We start from the raw sequence: 22,326 nt of genomic DNA, 5'->3' as shown, positions 1-22,326 counted from the left end.
CAGGTTGCCAATTTCGCAGAGGATGGCAGGGAAGAGGGAGAACCAATGAGAGAGTAGCTGTTAGGCATTTGGACGGGCACATGTCACTCTAATTTCCCGGCAGGAAGAAGAATTAACCAGAGTCTCAGCAACCCACCGGGAACCATTATAGGTCCTGAACCAAAATTTTGGACTTGCATACACCTCACAAAAAACGAGTTGAAAAATGGAGCTCAGGGGCACAGCAATTCACAAACTGGCAGAGTAATAAAGGAAAACTATCGTCCAAAAAATCTGTTGAGGGAAGGCAGCGAGGCGGACTTGAAAGAGAGACAGAATATCAGGAAACAGATTTCAAGAGGTACGTTGGAATTGCCTTTAAAGCACAGGAACAAGGGCACAACTTCGACAATGACGCACTTGGCCAAAAAGGGCGTATGCGTTTTCTCCTGAATATATTCAGGAGAAAACGCATACACCCTTTTTGGCCAAGCAAGCAAGCGGGCCATGCAAATCTGCACTACAAAGAAGTATCACTTCCCACCGGTCAAAAGGGACATCCACAAATGTGTCAAAACCAGAAAGGCAAGAAAGGCCCTGGAGAAGAGGGAGCCTTGTTATGCTGATGGGCGGGATGTAAATTGCCAACTGCCTCACTGGAGGAGTGCATTGCGTTCCCAAAACAAGTAAACAACAGAGCTACAGAGCCAAGGGCACTTCCTCTCTAGGGAATATACCTTGGGAAAACTGAAAATCAATAAGACAGAGCCACCCCCAAATTTACGGCTGCACTGCTTACAAGAACCTCAACTTGGGTACACCTTAAATATCCCAGGAAATATAAAAATGGTTGAAAAAACTGTGGTATTTATGTACGATGGAATATCCCTCAGCCGTGAAATCAATGTCATAAGACCAGGAGCAGCAAAGTGAGTGGATTCAGGTACGATGATTCTAAGTGAAATAAGTCACACAGAAAAAGAAACTTATCCTACGATATCACTTATGAAGATCCTGTAAACATGGCTACACATGAACTGAGTTAGGAAAGAGAACAGAGTCTCACATTTAGAAAACACTGTTATGCCTGCTTAAGGGGAAAGGAGAGGTGGGGTGATGCATAAAACCAGTTTGATATAAGCACAGGTACCATTTCTATAACCAACTGTGGAATAGACAAGACCTACACCTTCCTCAGTGAAAGGGACTCAAAACCCCATATTTCCCGCAGAGGAATAGATCTGACTAGTAAGAATCTTAAAACCTATGTATTGATATGTCTCTGTAAGGGAATCAAGTGTGTCTAGACTGGCATAAACATGGCAGCGAGAATCAGCTCAAACCCACTATAAAAAGGAATTTCAAAAACAAAACCAAAAAACAGGGAAATTCTTTACATTTCCTTCAGGGTCTCTGATGAAACCTGGAATGACCCTATCTACAATGACAGCTGGATGTGGCATAAGGCTGGACACTTGGGACTCAGAGGATTGGTGAGATTGGGTGAGCAAATGCAGACCCTTTAAAGCAAAAATGCATGGCCCCCATTCCATGGGTCCCAACTCTCCATGTTGAAGGGAATATTACTACAGCTATAACATGTACAGGAAACCTAGAGAATGGACACACTGTGAATACAAAAGGTTTCTAAAACTCAACGAGTAGTCCCCCTCCTGGTGCTCCGCGTTGACTTTCCAACTGCTTTACTATCAATCTCCCAACTTGGAGAGACAACCCCTTTAACCTCCTGGTTCGCACAGGTTGCTAATTTGGCAGAGGATGGAATGGAATAGGGAGAACCAATGAGAGAGTAGCTGTTAGGCATTTGGACGGGCACATGTCACTCTAATTTCCCGGCAGGAAGAATTAACCACAGTCTCAGACACCCACCGGGAACCAGTATAGGTCCTGAACCAAAATTTTGGACTTGCGTACAGCTCACAAAAAACGAGTTGAAAAATGGAGCTCAGGGGCACAGCAATTCACAAACTGGCAGAGTAATAAAGGACAACTATCGTCCAAAAATCTGCTGAGGGAAGGCAACCAGGCGGACTTGAAAGCGAGGCAGAATAGCAGGAAACAGATTTCAAGATGTACGTTGGAATCGCCTTTAAAGCACAGGAAGAGGGGCACAACTTCGACAATGACGCACTTGGCCAAAAAGGGCGTATGCGTTTTCTCCTGAATATATTCAGGAGAAAACGCATACGCCCTTTTTGACCAAGCAAGCAAGCGGGCAATGCAAATCTGCACTACAAAGAAGTATCACTTCCCACCGGTCAAAAGGGACATCTACAAATGTGTAAAATCCAGAAAGGCAAGACAGACCCTGGAGAAGAGGGAGCCTTGTTATGCTGATGGGCGGGATGTAAATTGCCAACTGCCTCACTGGAGGAGTGCATTGCGTTCCCTAAAACAAGTAAACAACAGAGCTACAGAGCCAAGGGCACTTCCAGTCTAGGGAATATACCTCGGGAAAACTGAAAATCAATAAGACAGAGCCACCCCCAAATTTAGGGCTGCACTGCTTACAAGAACCTCAACTTGGGTACACCTTAAATATCCCAGGAAATATAAAAATGGTTCAAAAAACTGTGGTATTTATGTACGATGGAATATACCTCAGCCATGAAATCAATGTCATAAGACCAGGAGCAGCAAAGTGAGTGGATTCAGGTACGATGATTCTAAGTGAAATAAGTCACACAGAAAAAGAAACTTATCCTAAGATATCAATTATGAAGATCCTGTAAACATGGCTACACATGAACTGAGTTAGGAAAGAGAACAGAGTCTCACATTTAGAAAACACTCTTATGCCTGCTTAAGGGGAAAGGAGAGGTGGGGTGATGCATAAAACCAGTATGATATAAGCACAGGTACCATTTCTATAACCAACTGTGGAATAGACAAGACCTACACCTTCCTCAGTGAAAGGGACTCAAAACCCCATATTTCCGGCAGAGGAATAGATCTGACTAGTAAGAATCTTAAAACCTATGTATTGATATGTCTCTGTAAGGGAATCAAGTGTGTCTAGACTTGGATAAATATGGCAGCGAGAATCAGCTCAAACCCACTATAAAAAGGAATTTCAAAAACAAAACCAAAAAACAGGGAGATTCTTTACATTTCCTTCAGGGTCTCTGATGAAACCTGGAATGACCTTATCTACAATGACAGCTGGATGTGGAATAAGGCTGGACACCTGGGACTGAGAGGATTGCTGAGATTGGGTGAGCAAATGCAGACCCTTTAAAGCAAAAATGCATGGCCCCCATTCCATGGGTCCCAACTCTCCACGTTGAAGGGAATATTACTACAGCTATAACATGTACGGGAAACCTAGAGAATGGACACACTGTGAATACAAAAGGTTTCTAAAACTCAACGAGTAGTCCCTCTCCTGGTGCACCGGTTTGACTTTCCAACTGCTTTACTATCAATCTCCCAACTTGGAGAGACAACCCCTTTAAGCTCCTGGTTCGCACAGGTTGCCAATTTGGCAGAGGATGGAAGGGAAGAGGGAGAACCAATGAGAGAGTAGCTGTTAGGCATTTGGACGGGCACATGTCACTCTAATTTCCCAGCAGGAAGAAGAATTAACCAGAGTCTCAGCCACCCACCGGGAACCAGTATAGGTCCTGAACCAAAATTTTGGACTTGCGTACAGCTCACAAAAAACGAGTTGAAAAATGGAGCTCAGGGGCACAGCAATTCACAAACTGGCAGAGTAATAAAGGACAACTATCGTCCAAAAATCTGTTGAGGGAAGGCAATGAGGCGGACTTGAAAGCAGGCAGAATAGCAGGAGACAGATTCCAAGAGGTACGTTGGAATCGCCTTTAAAGCACAGGAAGAGGGGTACAACATCGACAATGACGCACTTGGCCAAAAAGGGCGTATGCGTTTTCTCCTGAAGATATTCAGGAGAAAACACATACACCCTTTTTGGCCAAGCAAGCAAGCGGGCAATGCAAAGCTGCACTACAAAGAAGTATCCCTTCCCACCGGTCAAAAGGGACATCCACAAATGTGTAAAAACCAGGAAGGCAAGACAGGCCCTGGAGAACAGGGAGCCTTGTTATGCTGATGGGCGGGATGTAAATTGCCAACTGCCTCACTGGAGGAGGGCATTGTGTTCCCTAAAAGAAGTAAACAACAGAGCTACTGAGCCAAGTGCACTTCCAGTCTAGGGAATATACCTAGGGAAAACTGAAAATCAATAAGACAGAGCCACCCCCATATTTAGGGCTGCACTGCTTACAAGAACCTCAACTTGGGTACACCTAAAATATCCCAGGAAATATAAAAATGGTTCAAAATACTGTGGTATTTATGTACTATGGAATATTCCTCAGCAATGAAATCAATGTCATAAGACCAGGAGCAGCAAAGTGAGTGGATTCAGGTACGATGATTCTAAGTGAAATAAGTCATACAGAAAAAGAAACTTATCATAAGATATCACTTATGAATTTCCTGTAAACATGGCTACACATAAACTGAGTTAGGATAGAGAACAGGGTCTCACATTTAGAAAACACTCTTATGCCTGCTTAAGGGGAAAGGAGAGGTGGGTTGATGCATAAAACCAGAGTTTGATATAAGCACAGATACCATTTCGAAAACCAACTTTGGAATAGACAAGACCTACACCTTCTTCAGTGAAAGGTGCTCAAAACCCCATATTTCCCGCAGAGGAAGAGATCTGAGTAGTAAGAATCTTAAAACCTATGTATTGATATGTATCTGTAAGGGAATCAAGTGTGTGTAGACTGGCATAAACATGGCAGTGAGCATCAGCTGAAACCCACTATAAAAAGGAATTTCAAAAACAAAACCAAAAAACAGGGAAATTCTTTACATTTCCTTCAGGGTCTCTGATGAAACCTGGAATGACCCTATCTACAATGACAGCTGGATGTGGCATAATGCTGTACACCTGGGACTGAGAGGATTGGTGAGATTGGGTGAGAAAATGCAGACCCTTTAAATGAAGAATGCATGGCCCCCATTCCATGGGTCCCAACTCTCCATGTTGAAGGGAATATTACTACAGCTATAACAGGTACGGGAAACCTAGAGAATGGACACACTGTGAATACAAAATGTTTCTAAAACTCAAAGAGTAGTCGCCCTCCTGGTGCTCCGCTTTGACTTTCCAACTGCTTTACTATCAATCTCCCAACTTGGAGAGACAACCCCTTTAAACTCCTGGTTCGCACAGGTTGCCAATTTGGCAGAGGATGGAAGGGAAGAGGGAGAACCAATGAGAGAGTAGCTGTTAGGCATTTGGACGGGCACATGTCACTCTAATTTCCGGGCAGGAAGAGTTAACCACAGTCTCAGACACCCACCGGGAACCAGTATAGGTCCTGAACCAAAATTTTGGACTTCCGTACAGCTCACAAAAAACGAGTTGAAAAATGGAGCTAAGGGGCACAGCAATTCACAAACTGGCAGAATAATAAAGGACAACTATCGTCCAAAAATCTGTTGAGGGAAGGCAACAAGGCGGACTTGAAAGCGAGGCAGAATAGCAGGAAACAGATTTCAAGAGGTACGTTGGAATCGCCTTTAAAGCACAGGAAGAGGGGCACAACTTCGACAATGACGCACTTGGCCAAAAAGGGCGTATGCGTTTTCTCCTGAATATATTCAGGAGAAAACGCATACGCCCTTTTTGGCCAAGCAAGCAAGCGGGCAATGCAAATCTGCACTACAAAGAAGTATCACTTCCCACCGGTCAAAAGGGACATCTACAAATGTGTAAAATCCAGAAAGGCAAGACAGGCCCTGGAGAAGAGGGAGCCTTGTTATGCTGATGGTCGGGATGTAAATTGCCAACTGCCTCACTGGAGGAGTGTATTGCGTTCCCTAAAACAAGAAAACAACAGAGCTACAGAGCCAAGGGCACTTCCAGTCTAGGGAATATACCTTGGGAAAACTGAAAATCAATAAGACAGAGCCACCCCCAAATTTAGGGCTGCACTGCTTACAAGAACCTCAACTTGGGTACACCTTAAATATCCCAGGAAATATAAAAATTGTTCAAAAAACTGTGGTATTTATGTACGATGGAATATCCCTCAGCCATGAAATCAATGTCATAAGACCAGGAGCAGCAAAGTGAGTGGATTCAGGTACGATGATTCCAAGTGAAATAAGTCACACAGAAAAAGAAACTTATCCTACGATATCACTTATGAAGATCCTGTAAACATGGCTACACATGAACTGAGTTAGGAAAGAAAACAGAGTCTCACATTTAGAAAACACTGTTATGCCTGCTTAAGGGGAAAGGAGAGGTGGGGTGATGCATAAAACCAGTTTGATATAAGCACAGGTACCATTTCTATAACCAACTGTGGAATAGACAAGACCCACAGCTTCCTCAGTGAAAGGGACTCAAAACCCCATATTTCCCGCAGAGGAATAGATCTGACTAGTAAGAATCTTAAAACCTATGTATTGATATGTCTCTGTAAGGGAATCAAGTGTGTCTAGACTGGCATAAACATGGCAGCGAGAATCAGCTCAAACCCACTATAAAAAGGAATTTCAAAAACAAAACCAAAAAACAGGGAAATTCTTTACATTTCCTTCAGGGTCTCTGATGAAACCTGGAATGACCCTATCTAAAATGACAGCTGGAAGTGGCATAAGGATGGACACTTGGGACTCAGAGGATTGGTGAGATTGGGTGAGCAAATGCAGACCCTTTAAAGCAAAAATGCCTGGCCCCCATTCCATGGGTCCCAACTCTCCATGTTGAAGGGAATATTACTACAGCTATAACCTGTACGGGAACCCTAGAGAATGGACACACTGTGAATACAAAAGGTTTCTAAAACTCAACGAGTAGTCCCCCTCATGGTGCTCCGCTTTGACTTTCCAACTGCTTTACTATCAATCTCCCAACTTGGAGAGACAAACCCTTTAACCTCCTGGTTCGCACAGGTTGCCAATTTGGCAGAGGATGGAATGGAATAGGGAGAACCAATGAGAGAGTAGCTGTTAGGCATTTGGATGGGCACGTGTCACTCTAATTTCCCGGCAGGAAGAATTAACCACAGTCTCAGACACCCACCGGGAACCAGTATAGGTCCTGAACCAAAATTTTGGACTTGCGTACAGCTCACAAAAAACGAGTTGAAAAATGGAGCTCAGGGGCACAGCAATTCACAAACTGGCAGAGTAATAAAGGACAACTATCGTCCAAAAATCTGTTGAGGGAAGGCAACGAGGCGGACTTGAAATCGAGGCAGAATAGCAGGAAACAGATTTCAAGAGGTACGTTGGAATCGCCTTTAAAGCACAGGAAGAGGGGCACAACTTAGACAATGACGCACTTGGCCAAAAAGGGCGTATGCGTTTTCTCCTGAATATATTCAGGAGAAAACGCATACGCCCTTTTGGGCCAAGCAAGCAAGCGGGCAATGCAAATCTGCACTACAAAGAAGTATCACTTCCCACCGGTCAAAAGGGACATCTACAAATGTGTAAAATCCAGAAAGGCAAGACAGGCCCTGGAGAAGATGGAGCCTTGTTATGCTGATGGTCGGGATGTAAATTGCCAACTGCCTCACTGGAGGAGTGTATTGCGTTCCCTAAAACAAGTAAACAACAGAGCTACAGAGCCAAGGGCACTTCCTGTCTAGGGAATATACCTTGGGAAAACTGAAAATCAATAAGACAGAGCCACCCCCAAATACAGGGCTGCACTGCTTACAAGAACCTCAACTTGGGTACACCTTAAATATCCCAGGAAATATAAAAATGGTTCAAAAAACTGTGGTATTTATGTACGATGGAATATCCCTAAGCCATGAAATCAATGTCATAAGGCAAGGAGCAGCAAAGTGAGTGGATTCAGGTACGATGATTCTAAGTGAAATAAGTCACACAGAAAAAGAGACTTATCATAAGATATCACTTATGAAGATCCTGTAAACATGGCTACACATGAACTGAGTTAGGAAAGAGAACAGAGTCTCACATTTAGAAAACACTCTTATGCCTGCTTAAGGGGAAAGGAGAGGTGGGGTGATGCATAAAACCAGAGTTTGATATAAGCACAGGTACAATTTCTATAACCAACTGTGGAATAGACAAGACCTACACCTTCCTCAGTGAAAGGGACTCAAAACCCCATATTTCCGGCAGAGGAATAGATCTGACTAGTAAGAATCTTAAAACCTATGTATTGATATGTCTCTGTAAGGGAATCAAGTGTGTCTAGACTTGCATAAATATGGCAGCGAGAATCAGCTCAAACCCACTATAAAAAGGAATTTCAAAAACAAAACCAAAAAACAGGGAGATTCTTTACATTTCCTTCAGGGTCTCTGATGAAACCTGGAATGACCTTATGTACAATGACAGCTGGATGTGGAATAAGGCTGGACACCTGGGACTGAGAGGATTGCTGAGATTGGGTGAGCAAATGCAGACCCTTTAAAGCAAAAATGCATGGCCCCCATTCCATGGGTCCCAACTCTCCATGTTGAAGGGAATATTACTACAGCTATAACATGTACGGGAAACCTAGAGAATGGACACACTGTGAATACAAAAGGTTTCTAAAACTCAACGAGTAGTCCCTCTCCTGGTGCTCCGGTTTGACTTTCCAACTGCTTTACTATCAATCTCCCAACTTGGAGAGACAACGCCTTTAACCTCCTGGTTCGAACAGGTTGCCAATTTGGCAGAGGATGGAAGGGAAGAGGGAGAACCAATGAGAGAGTAGCTGTTAGGCATTTGGACGGGCACATGTCACTCTAATTTCCCAGCAGGAAGAAGAGTTAACCAGAGTCTCAGCAACCCACCGGGAACCAGTATAGGTCCTGAACCAAAATTTTGGACTTGCGTACAGCTCACAAAAAACGAGTTGAAAAATGGAGCTCATGGGCACAGCAATTCAAACACTGGCAGAGTAATAAAGGACAACTATCATCCAAAAATCTGTTGAGGGAAGGCAACGAGGCGGACTTAAAAGCGAGGCAGAATAGCAGGAAATAAATTTCAAGAGGTACGTTGGAATCTCCTTTAAAGCACAGGAAGAGGGGCACAACTTCGACAATGACGCACTTGGCCAAAAAGGGCGTATGCGTTTTCTCCAGAATATATTCAGGAGAAAACGCATACGCCCTTTTTGGCCAAGCAAGCAAGCGGGCAATGCAAATCTGCACTACAAAGAAGTATCACTTCCCACCGGTCAAAAGGGACATCCACAAATGTGTAAAAACCAGAAAGGCAAGACAGGCCCTGGAGAACAGGGAGCCTTGTTATGCTGATGGGCGGGATGTAAATTGCCAACTGCCTCACTGGAGGAGTGCATTGCGTTCCCTAAAACAAGTAAACAACAGAGCTACAGAGCCAAGGGCACTTCCTGTCTAGGGAATATACCTTGGGAAAACTGAAAATCAATAAGACAAAGCCACCCCCAAATTTAGGGCTGCACTGCTTACAAGAACCTCAACTTGGGTACACCTTAAATATCCCAGGAAATATAAAAATGGTTCAAAAAACTGTGGTATTTATGTACGATGGAATATCCCTCAGCCATGAAATCAATGTCATAAGACCAGGAGCAGCAAAGTGAGTGGATTCAGGTACGATGATTCTAAGTGAAATAAGTCACACAGAAAAAGAAACTTATCATAAGATATCACTTATGAATTTCCTGTAAACATGGCTACACATAAACTGAGTTAGGATAGAGAACAGAGTCTCACATTTAGAAAACACTCTTATGCCTGCATAAGGGGAAAGGAGAGGTGGGTTGATGCATAAAACCAGAGTTTGACATAAGCACAGATACCATTTCTAAAACCAACTTTGGAATAGACAAGACCTACACCTTCTTCAGTGAAAGGTGCTCAAAACCCCATATTTCCCGCAGAGGAATAGATCTGACTAGTAAGAATCTTAAAACCTATGTATTGATATGTATCTGTAAGGGAATCAAGTGTGTGTAGACTGGCATAAACATGGCAGTGAGAATCAGCTGAAACACACTATAAAAAGGAATTTCAAAAACAAAACCAAAAAACAGGGAAATTCTTTACATTTCCTTCAGGGTCTCTGATGAAACCTGGAATGACCCTATCTACAATGACAGCTGGATGTGGCATAATGCTGTACACCTGGGACTGAGAGGTTTGGTGAGATTGGGTGAGCAAATGCAGACCCTTTAAATCAAGAATGCATGGCCCCCATTCCATGGGTCCCAACTCTCCATGTTGAAGGGAATATTACAACAGCTATAACATGTACGGGAAACCTAGAGAATGGACACACTGTGAATACAAAAGGTTTCTAAAACTCAACGAGTAGTCCCTCTCCTGGTGCTCCGCTTTGACTTTCCAACTGCTTTACTATCAATCTCCCAACTTGGAGAGACAACCCCTTTAACCTCCTGGTTCGCACAGGTTGCCAATTTCGCAGAGGATGGAAGGGAAGAGGGAGAACCAATGAGAGAGTAGCTGTTAGGCATTTGGACGGCCACATGTCACTCTAATTTCCCAGCAGGAAGAAGAAGTAACCAGAGTCTCAGCCACCCACCGGGAACCAGTATAGGTCCTGAACCAAAATTTCGGACTTGCGTACAGTTCACAAAAACGAGTTGAAAAATGGAGCACAGGGGCACAGCAATTCACAACCTGGCAGAGTAATAAAGGAGAACTATCGTCCAAAAAATCTGTTGAGGGAAGGCAGCGAGGCAGACTTGAAAGAGAGACAGAATAGAAGGAAACAGATTTCAAGAGGTTCGTTGGAATCGCCTCTAAAGCACAGGAAGAGGGGCACAACTTCGACAATGACGCACTTGGCCAAAAAGGGCGTATGCGTTTTCTCCTGAATATATTCAGGAGAAAACGCATACGCCCTTTTTGGCCAAGCAATCAAGCAGGCAATGCAAATCTGCAGTACAAAGAAGTATCACTTCCCACCGGTGAAAAGGGACATCCACAAAATGTGTAAAAACCAGAAAGGCAAGACAGGCCCTGGAGAAGAGGGAGCCTTGTTATGCTGATGCGCGGGATGTAAATTGACAACTGCCTCACTGGAGGAGTGCACTGCGTTCCCTAAAACAAGTAAACAACAGAGCTACAGAGCCAAGGGCACTTCCAGTCTAGGGAATATACCTTGGGAAAAATGAAAATCAATAAGACAGAGCCACCCCCAAATTTAGGGCTGCACTGCTTACAAGCACCTCCACTTGGGTTCACCTTAAATATCCCAGGAAATATAAAAATGGTTCAAAAAACTGTGGTATTTATGTACGATGGAATATCCCTCAGCCATGAAATCAATGTCATAAGACCAGAATCAGCAAAGTGAGTGGATTCAGGTACGATGATTCTAAGTGAAATAAGTCACACAGAAAAAGAAACTTATCATAAGATATCACTTATGAAGATCCTGTAAACATGGCTACACATGAACTGAGTTAGGAAAGAGAACAGAGTGTCACATTTAGAAAACACTCTTATGCCTGCTTAAGGGGAAAGGAGAGGTGGGGTGATGCATAAAACCAGAGTTTGATAAAGGCACAGGTACCATTTCTAAAAGCAACTGTGGAATACATAAGACCTACACCATCCTCAGTGAAAGGGACTCAAAACCCCATATTTCCCGCAGAGGAATAGAACTGACTACTAAGAATCTTAAAACCTATGTATTGATATGTCTCTGTAAGGGAATCAAGTGTGTCTAGACTGGCTTAAACTTGGCAGCGAGAATCAGCTCAAACCCACTATAAAAGGGAATTTCAAAAAGAAAACCAAAAAACAGGGAAAATCTTTACAATGCCTTCAGGGTCTCTGATGAAACCTGGAATGACCCTATCTACAATGACAGCTGGATGTGGCATAAGGCTGGACACTTGGGACTGAGAGGATTGGTGAGATTGGGTGAGCAAATGCAGACCGTTTAAAGCAAAAATGCATGGCCCCCATTCCATGGGTCCGAACTCTCCATGTTGAAGGGAATATTATAACAGCTATAACATGTAGGGGAAACCTAGAGAATGGACACACTGTGAATACAAAAGGTTTCTAAAACTCAACGTGTAGTCCCTCTCCTGGTGCTCTGGTTTGACTTTCCAACTGCTTTACTATCAATCTCCCAACTTGGAGAGACAGCCCCTTTAAACTCCTGGTTCGCACAGGTTGCCAATTTGGCAGAGGATGGAAGGGAAGAGGGAGAACCAATGAGAGAGTAGCTGTTAGGCATTTGGACGGGCACATGTCACTCTAATTTCCCGGCAGGAAGAAGAATTAACCAAAGTCTCAGAAACCCACCGGGAACCAGTATAGATTCTGAACCAAAATTTTGGACTTGCGTACAGCTCACAAAAAACGAGTTGAAAAATGGAGCTCAGGGGCACAGCAATTCACAAACAGGCAGAGAAATAAAGGACAACTATCGTCCAAAAATCTGTTGAGGGAAGGCAACGAGGCGGACTTGAAAGTGAGGCAGAATAGAAGGAAACAGATTTCAAGAGGTACGTTGGAATCGCCTTTAAAGCATAGGAAGAGGGGCACAACTTCGACAATGAGGCACTTGGCCAAAAAGGTCGTATGGGTTTTCTCCTGAATACGCATATGCCCTTTTTGGCCAAGCAAGCAAGTGGGCAATGCAAATATGCACTACAAAGAAATATCACTTCCCACCGGTCACAAGGGACATACACAAAATATGTAAAAACCAAAAAGGCAAGACAGGCCCTGGAGAACAGGGAGCCTTGTTATGCTGATGGGCGGGATGTAAATTGCCAAATGCCTCATTGGAGGAGTGTATTGTGTTCCCTAAAACAAGTAAACAACAGAGCTACAGATCCAAGGGCACTTCCAGTCTAGGGAATATACCTAGGGAAAACTGAAAATCAATAAGACAGAGCCACCCCCAAATTTAGGGCTGCACTGCTTACAAGAACCTCAACTTGGGTACACCTTAAATATCCTAGGAAATATAAATATGGTTCAAAAAATTGTGGTACTTATGTACGATGGAATATCCCTCAGCCATGAAATCAATGTCATAAGACCAGGAGCAGCAAAGTGAGTGGATTCAGGTACGATTATTCTAAGTGAAGTCACACAGAAAAAGAAACTTATCATAAGATATCACTTATGAAGATCCTGTAAACATGGCTACACATGAAATGAGTTAAGAAGAGATCAGTGTCTCACATTTAGAAAACACTGTTATGCCTGCTTAAGGGGGGAGGAGAGGTGGGGTGATGCATAAAACCAGAGTTTGATATAAGTACAGGTACCGTTTGTAAAACCAACTGTGGAATAGACAAGACCTACACCTTCCTCAGTGAAAGGGACTCAAAACCCCATATTTCCCGCAGAGGAATAGATCAAACTAGTAACAATCCTAAAACTTATGTATTGCTATGTCTCCGTAAGGGAATCAAGTGTGTAGACAGGCATAAACATGGCAGCGAGAATCAGCTCAAACCCACTATAAAAAGGAATTTCAAAAACAAAACCAAAAAACAGGGAAATTCTTTACAATTCCTTCAGGGTCTCTGATGAAACGTGGAATGACCCTATCTACAATGACAGCTGGATGTGGCATAAGGCTGGACACTTGGGACTGACAGGATTGGTGAGATTCGGTGAGCAAATGCAGACCCTTTAAAGCAAAAATGCATGGCCCCCATTCCATGGGTCCCAACTCTCCATGTTCAAGGGAATATTACAACAGCTATGACATGTACGGGAAACCTAGAAAATGGACACAAAGTTAATACAAAAGGTTTCTAAAACTCAACGAGTAGTCCTCCTCCTGGTGCTCTGGTTTGACTTTCCAACTGCTTTACTATCAATCTCCCAACTATGAGAGACAACCCCTTTAACCTCCTGGTTCGCACAGGTTGCCAATTTGCAAGAGGATGGATGGGAAGAGGGAGAACCAATGAGAGAGTAGCTGTGAGGCATTTGGACGGGCACATGTCACTCTAATTTCCCGGCAGGAAGAAAAATTAACCAGAGTCTCAGCCACCCACTGGGGACCGGTATATGTCCTGATCCAAAATTTTGGACTTGCGTACAGCTCACAAAAAATGAGTTGAAAAATGGAGCTCAGGGGCACAGCAATTCACAAACTGGCAGAGTAATAAAGGACAACTATCGTCCAAAAATCTGTTGAGGGAAGGCAACGAGGAGGACTTGATTGCGAGGCAGAATAGAAGGAAACAGATTTCAAGAGGTACGTTGGATTCACATTTAAAGCACAGGAAGAGGGGTACAACATCGACAATGACGCACTTGGCCAAAAAGGGCGTATGCTTTTTCTCCTGAATATACTCAGGAGAAAACGCATACGCCCTTTTTGGCCAAGCAAGCAAGTGGGCAATGCAAATCTGCACTACAAAGAAGTATCACTTTCCACCGGTCAAAAGGGACATCCACAAAATGTGTAAAAACCAGAAAGGCAAGTCAGGCCCTGGAGAACAGGGAACCATGTTATGCTGATGGGCGGGATGTAAATTGCCAACTGCCCCACTGGAGGAGTGCATTGCGTTCCCTAAAACAAGTAAACAACAGAGCTACAGAGCCAAGGGCACTTCCAGTCTAGGGAATATACCTTGGGAAAACTGAAAATCAATAAGACAGAGCCACCCCCAAATTTAGGGCTGCACTGCTTACAAGAACCTCAACTTGGGTACACCTTAAATATCCCAGGAAATATTAAAATGGTTCAAAAAACTGTGGTATTTATGTACGATGGAATATCCCTCAGCCATGAAATCAATGTCATAAGACCAGGAGCAACAAAGTGAGTGGATTGAGGTACGATGATTCTAAGTGAAATAAGTCACACAGAAAAATAAACTTATCATAATATATCACTTATTAATATCCTGTAAACATGGCTACACATGAACTGAGTTTGGAAAGAGAACAGAGTCTTACATTTAAAAAACACTCTTATGCCTGCTTAAGGGGGGAGGAGAGGTGGGGTGATGCATAAAACCAGAGTATGATATAAGCACAGGTACCGTTTGTATAACCAACTGTGGAATAGACAAGACTTACACCTTCCTCAGTGAAAGGGACTCAAACGCCATATTTCCCACAGAGGAATAGATCTGACTAGTAACAATCCTAAAACATATGCATTGATATGTCTCCGTAAGGGAATCAAGTGTGTAGACTGGCATAAACATGGCAGCGAGAATCAGCTCAAACCCACTATAAAAAGGAATTTCAAAAACAAAACAAAAAACAGCGAAATTCTTTACAATTCCTTCAGGGTCTCTGATGAAACGTGGAATGACCCTATCTACAATGACAGCTGGATGTGGCATAAGGCTGGACACTTGGTACTGAGAGGATTGGTGAGATTGGGTGAGCAAATGCAGACCCTTTAAAGCAAAAATGCCTGGACCCCATTCCATGGGTCCTAACTCTCCATGTTGAAGGGAATATTACTACAGCTATAACATGAACGGGAAACATAGAGAATGGACACACTGTGAATACAAAATGTTTCTAAAACTCAACGAGTAGTCCCTCTCCTGGTGCTGTGGTTTTTCTTTCCAACTGCTTTACTATCAATATCCCAAATTGGAGACACAAACCCTTTAACCTCGTGGTTCGCACAGGTTGCCAATTTGCAAGAGGATGGAGGGGAAGAGGGAGAACCAATGAGAGAGTACCTGTTAGGCATTTGGACGGGCATATGTCACTCTAATTTCCCAGCAGGAAGAAGAATTAACCAGAGTCTCAGCCACCCACCGGGAACCAGTATAGGTCCTGAACCGAAATTTTGGACTTGCGTACAGCTCACAAAAAACAAGTTGAAAAATGAAGCTCGAGGGCATAGCAATTCACAAACTGGCAGATTAATAAAGGACAACTATCGTCCAAAAATCTGTTGAGGTAAGGCAACGAGGCAGACTTGGAAGCGAGGCAGAATAGCAGGAAACAGATTTCAAGAGGTATGGCGGAATCGCCTTTAAAGCATAGGAAGAGGGGCACAACTTCGAAAATGACACACTTGGCCAAAAAGGGCGTATGCGTTTTCTCCTGAATATAATCAGGAGAAAACGCATACGCCCTTTTTGGCCAAGCAAGCAAGCGGGCAATGCAAATCTGCAATACAAAGAAGTATCACTTTCCACCGGTCAAAAGGGACTTCCACAAAATGTGTAAAATCCAGAAAGGCAAGGCAGGCCCTGGAGAACCGGGAACCTTGTTATGCTGATGTGCGGGATGTAAATTGCCAACTGCCTCACTGGAGGAGTGCATTGTGTTCCCTAAAACAAGTAAACAACAGAGCTACAGAGCCAGGGGCACTTCCAGTCTAGGGAATATACCTTGGGAAAACTGAAAATCAATGACAGAGACACCCCCAAATTTAGGGCTGCACTGCTTACAAGAACCTCATCTTGGGTTCAACATAAATATCCCAGGAAATTTAAAATTGGTTCAAAAAATTGTGGTACTTACGTACGATGGAATATCCCTCAGCCATGAAATCCATTTCATAAAACCAGGAGCAGCAAAGTGAGTGGATTCAGGTACGATGATTCTAAGTGAAATAAGTCACACAGAAAAAGAAACTTATCATAAGATATCACTTATGAAGATCCTGTAAACATGGCTACACATGAACTTAGTTAGGAAAGAGAACAGAGTCTCACATTTAGAAAACACTCTTATGCCTGTTTAGGGGGAAGGAGAGGTGTGGTGATGCATAAAACCAGAGTTTGATATAAGCACAGGTACCGTTTCTAAAACCAACTGAGGAATGGACAAGACCTACACCTTCCTCAGTGAAAGGGACTCAAAACACCATATTTCCCGCAGAGGAATAGATCTGACTAGTAAGAATCTTAAAACCTATGTATTGATATGTCTCTGTAAGGGAATCAAGTGTGTCTAGACTGGCATAAACATGGCAGCGTGAATCAGCTCAAACCCACTATAAAATGGAATTTCAAAAACAAAACCAAAAAACAGGGAAATTATTTACATTTCCTTCAGGGTCTCTGATGAAACCTGGAATGACCCTATCTACAATGACAGCTGGATGTGGCATAAGGCTGGACACTTTGGACTGAGTGGATTGGTGAGATTGGGTGAGCAAATGCAGACACTTTAAAGCAAAAATGCATGGCCCCCATTCCATGGGTCCCAACTCTCCATGTTGAAGGGAATATTACTACAGCTATAACATGTACGGGAAACCTAGAGAATGGACACTCTGTGAATACAAAAGGTTTCTAAAACTCAACGAGTAGTCCCTCTCCTGGTGCTCCGGTTTGACTTTCCAACTGCTTTACTATCAATCTCCCAAGTTGGAGAGACAACCCATTTAACCTCCTGGTTCGCACAGGTTGCCAATTTGGCAGAGCATGGAAGGGAAGAGGGAGAACCAATGAGAGAGTAGCTGTTAGGCATTTGGACGGGGACATGTCACTCTAATTTCCCGGCAGGAAGAAGAATTAACCAGAGTCTCAGCCACCCACCGGGAACCAGTATAGGTCCTGAACCAAAATTTTGGACTTGCGTACAGCTCACAAAAAACGAGTTGAAAAATGGAGCTCAGGGGCACAGCAATTCACAAACTGACAGAGTAATAAAGGACAACTATCGTCCAAAAATCTGTTGAGGAAAGGCAACGAGGCGGACTTGAAAGCGAGGCAGAATAGCAGGAAACAGATTTCAAGAGGTACGTTGGAATCGCCTTTAAAGCACAGGAAGAGGGGCACAACTTCGACAAAGATGCACTTGGCCAAAAAGGGCGTATGCGTTTTCTCCTGAATATATTCAGGAGAAAACGCATACGCCCTTTTTGGCCATGAAAGCAAGCGGGCAATGCAAATCTGCACTACAAAGAAGTATCTCTACCCACCGGTCAAAAGGGACATCCACAAAATGTGTAAAAACCAGAAAGGCAGGGCTTCCGGGTAAGATGGCGGAAGAGTAAGTTGCGGAGATCACCTTCCTCCCCACGGATACACCAGAAATACAGCTATATGTGGAATAACTCCTAAAGAACACCTACTGAATGCTGGCAGAAGACCCCAGACCTCCCAAAAGGCAGGAAACTCCACACATACCTGGGTAGGGCAAAGCGGAGAGATTCCCGCACAGAGGATCGGTGCCGAGCGGCACTCACCCACCCGAGAGGCTTGTCTGCTCGCCCGCCAGTGCGGGCGGCGCTGGAAGCTGAGGCTCGGGCTTCGGTCAGAGCGCAGGGAAAGGACTGGGGCTGGCGGCGAGAACTCAGCCTGAAGGGGGCTAATGTGCCACAGCTAGCCGGCAGGGAATCCGGGAAAACTCTGGAGCTACCGAAGAGGCAAGAGACTTTTCCTTCCCTCTTGGTTTCCTGGTGCGCGAGGAGAGGGGATTAAGAGCGCTGCTTAAAGTGGCTCCACAGACGGGCGCGAGTCACGACTGAAAGCGCGGAGCCCAGTGACGGGCGTGGGACGCTGGGGCTGCTGCTGCCGCCGCCAAGAAGCCTGTGTGCGAGTGCAGGTCAGTGTCCACACCGCCCTTCCAGGAGCCTGTGCAGCCCGCCACTGCTGGGGTCCCGGGATCCAGGGGCGGCTTCCCTGGGAGAACGCACGGCGCGCCTCAGGCTGGTGCAACGTCACGCCGACCTCTGCCGCTGCAGGCTCGCCCCGCACTCCGTGCCCCTCCCTCCCGCCCGGCCTGAGTGAGCCAGAGTCCCCGAAGAGGCTGCTCCTTTAACCCTGTCCTGTCTGAGCGAAGAACAGACGCCCTCCGGCGACCTACACGCAGAGGCGGGGCCAAATCCAAAGCTGAGACCCAGGAGCTTTGAGAACAAAGAAGAGAAAGGGAAACCTCTCCCAGCAGCCTCAGAAGCAGCGGATTAAAACTCCACAATCAACTTGATGTACCCTGCATCTGTGGAATACATGAATAGACAACAAATCATCCCAAATTGAGGAGCCAGGAGTCAGTGCTTGCCTCTGAGGTGGGAGAGCCAACTTCAGGACACTGGTCCACAAGAGACCTCCCAGCTCCACATAATATCAAATGGCGAAAATCTTCCAGAGATCTCCATCTCAACACCAGCACCCAGCTTCACTCAACGACCGGCAAGCTACAGTGCTGGACACCCTATGCCAAACAACTAGCAAGACAGGAACACAATGCCACCCATTAGCAGAGAGGTGGCCTAAAATCATAAAAAGTCCGCAGACACCCCAAAACACACCACCAGACGTGGACCTGCCCACCAGAAAGACAAGATCCAGCCTCATCCACCAGAACACAGGCACTAGTCCCCTCCACCAGGAAGCCTACACAACCCACTAAACCAACCTTAGCCACAGGGGACAGACACCAAAAACAACGGGAACTACGAACCTGCAGCCTGCAAAAAGGAGACCCCAAACACAGTAACATAAGCAAAATGAGAAGACAGAAAAACACACAGCAGGAGAAGGAGCAAGATAAAAACCCACCAGACCTAACAAATGAAGAGGTAATAGGCAGTCTACCTGAAAAAGAATTCAGAATAATGATGGTAAAGATGATCCAAGATTCTATTTCCCAGATCCAAAATCTTGGAAATAGAATAGACAAAATGCAAGAAACAGTTAACAAGGACCTAGAAGAACTAAAGATGAATCAAGCATCGATTAAAAACACAATACATGAAATAAAAAATACTCTAGATGGGATCAATAGCAGAATAACTGAGGCAGAAGAACGGATAAGTGAGGTGGAAGATAAAATAGTGGAAATAACTGCTGCAGAGCAAAATAAAGAAAAAAGAATGAAAAGAACAGAGGACAATCTCAGAGACCTCTGGGACAACATTAAACGCACCAACATTCGAATTATAGGGGTTCCAGAAGAAGAAGAGAAAAAGAAAGGGACTGAGAAAATATTTGAAGGGATTATAATTGAAAACTTCCCTAATATGGGAAAGGAAATAGTTAATCAAGTCCAGGAAGCACAGAGAGTCCCATACAGAATAAATCCAAGGAGAAATACGCCAAGACACATATTAATCAAACTGTCAAAAATTAAACACAAAGAAATCATATTAAAAGCAGCAAGGCAAAAACAACAAATAACACACAAGGGAATCCCCATCAGGATAACAGCTGATCTCTCAGCAGAAACTCTACAAGCCAGAAGGGAGTGGCAGGACATAATTAAAGTGATGAAGGAGAAAAACCTGCAACCAAGATTACTCTACCCAGCAAGGATCTCATTCAGATTTGATGGAGAAATTAAAACGTTTACAGACAAGCAAAAGCTGAGAGAGTTCCGCACCACCAAACCAGCTTTACAAAAAATGCTAAAGGAACTTCTCTAGGCAAGAAACACAACAGAAGGAAAAGACCTACAATAACGAACCCAAAACAATTAAGAAAATGGGAATAGGAACATACATATCGATAATTACCTTAAATGTAAATGGACTAAATGCTCCCACCAAAAGACACAGATTGGCTGAATGGATACAAAAACAAGACCCATATATATGCTGTCTACAAGAGACCCACTTCAGACCTAGAGACACATACAGACTGAAAGTAAGGGGATGGAAAAAGATATTCCATGCAAATGGAAACCAAAGGAAAGCTGGAGTAGCAATTCTCATATCAGACAAAATAGACTTTAAAATAAAGACTACTAGAAGAGACAAAGAAGGACACTACATAATGATCAAGGGATCGATCCAAGAAGAAGATATAACAATTGTAAATATTTATGCACCCAACATAGGAGCACCTCAATACATAAGGCAAATACTAACAGCCATAAAAGGAGAAATCGACAGTAACACAATCATAGTAGGGGACTTTAACACCCCACTTTCACCAATGGACAGATCTTCCAAAATGAAAATAAATAAGGAAACACAAGCTTTAAATGATACATTCAACAAGATGGACTTAATTGATATTTATAGGACATTCCATCCAAAAACAACAGAATACACATATTTCTCAAGTGCTCATGGAACATTCTCCAGGATAGATCATACCTTGGGTCACAAATCAATCCTTGGTAAATTTAAGAAAATTGAAATTGTATCAAGTGTCTTTTCTGACCACAATGCTATGAGACTAGATATCAATTACAGGAAAAGAGCTGTAAAAAATACAAACACATGGAGGCTAAACAATACACTACTTAATAACGAAGTGATCACTGAAGAAATCAAAGAGGAAATTAAAAAATACCTAGAAACAAATGACAATGGAGACACGACGACCCAAAACCTATGGGATGCAGCAAAAGCAGTTCTAAGAGGGAAGTTTATAGCAATACAATCCCACCTTAAGAAACAGGAAACATCTCGAATAAACAACCTAACCTTGCACCTAAATCAATTAGAGAAAGAAGAACAAAAACACCCCAAAGTTAGCAGAAGGAAAGAAATCATAAAAATCAGATCAGAAATAAATGAAAAATAAATGAAGGAAACGATAGCAAAGATCAATAAAACTAAAAGCTGGTTCTTTGAGAAGATAAACAAAATTGATAAACCATTAGCCAGACTCATCAAGAAAAGAAGGGAGAAGACTCAAATCAATAGAATTAGAAATGAAAAAGGAGAAGTAACAACTGACACTGCAGAAATACAAAAGATCATGAGAGATTACTACAAGCAACTCTATGCCCATAAAATGGACAACCTGGAAGAGATGGACAAATTCTTAGAAATGCACAACCTGCCAAGAATGACTCAGGAAGAAATAGAAAATATGAATAGACCAATCACAAGCACTGAAATTGAAACTGTGATTAAAAATCTTCCATCAAACAAAAGCCCAGGACCAGATGGCTTCACAGGCGAATTCTATCAAACATTTAGAGAAGAGCTAACACCCATCCTTCTCAAACTCTTCCAAACAACATCAGAGGAAGGAACACTCCCAAACTCATTCTACGAGGCCACCATCACCTTGATACCAAAACCAGGCAAGGATGTCACAAAGAAAGAAAACTACAGGCCAATATCACTGATGAACATAGATGCAAAAATCCTCAACAAAATACTAGCAAACAGAATCCAACAGCACATTAAAAGGATCATACACCATGATCAAGTGGGGTTTATTCCAGGAATGCAAGGATTCTTCAATATACGCAAATCAATCAATGTGATACACCATATTAACAAGTTGAAGGAGAAAAACCATATGATCATCTCCATAGATGCAGAGAAAGCTTTCGACAAAATTCAACACCCATTTATGATAAAAACCCTGCAGAAAGTAGGCATAGAGGGAACTTTCCTCAACATCATAAAGGCCATATATGACAAACCCACAGCCAACATTGTCCTCAATGGTGAAAAACTGAAACCATTTCCACTAAGATC

The sequence above is a fragment of the Mesoplodon bidens genome (assembly GCF_964165515.1).
Source record: "Mesoplodon bidens genome assembly, contig: HAP1_SCAFFOLD_33, whole genome shotgun sequence".
Classification (NCBI taxonomy): domain Eukaryota; kingdom Metazoa; phylum Chordata; class Mammalia; order Artiodactyla; family Ziphiidae; genus Mesoplodon; species Mesoplodon bidens.
This window is presented reverse-complemented; position numbering follows the sequence as displayed.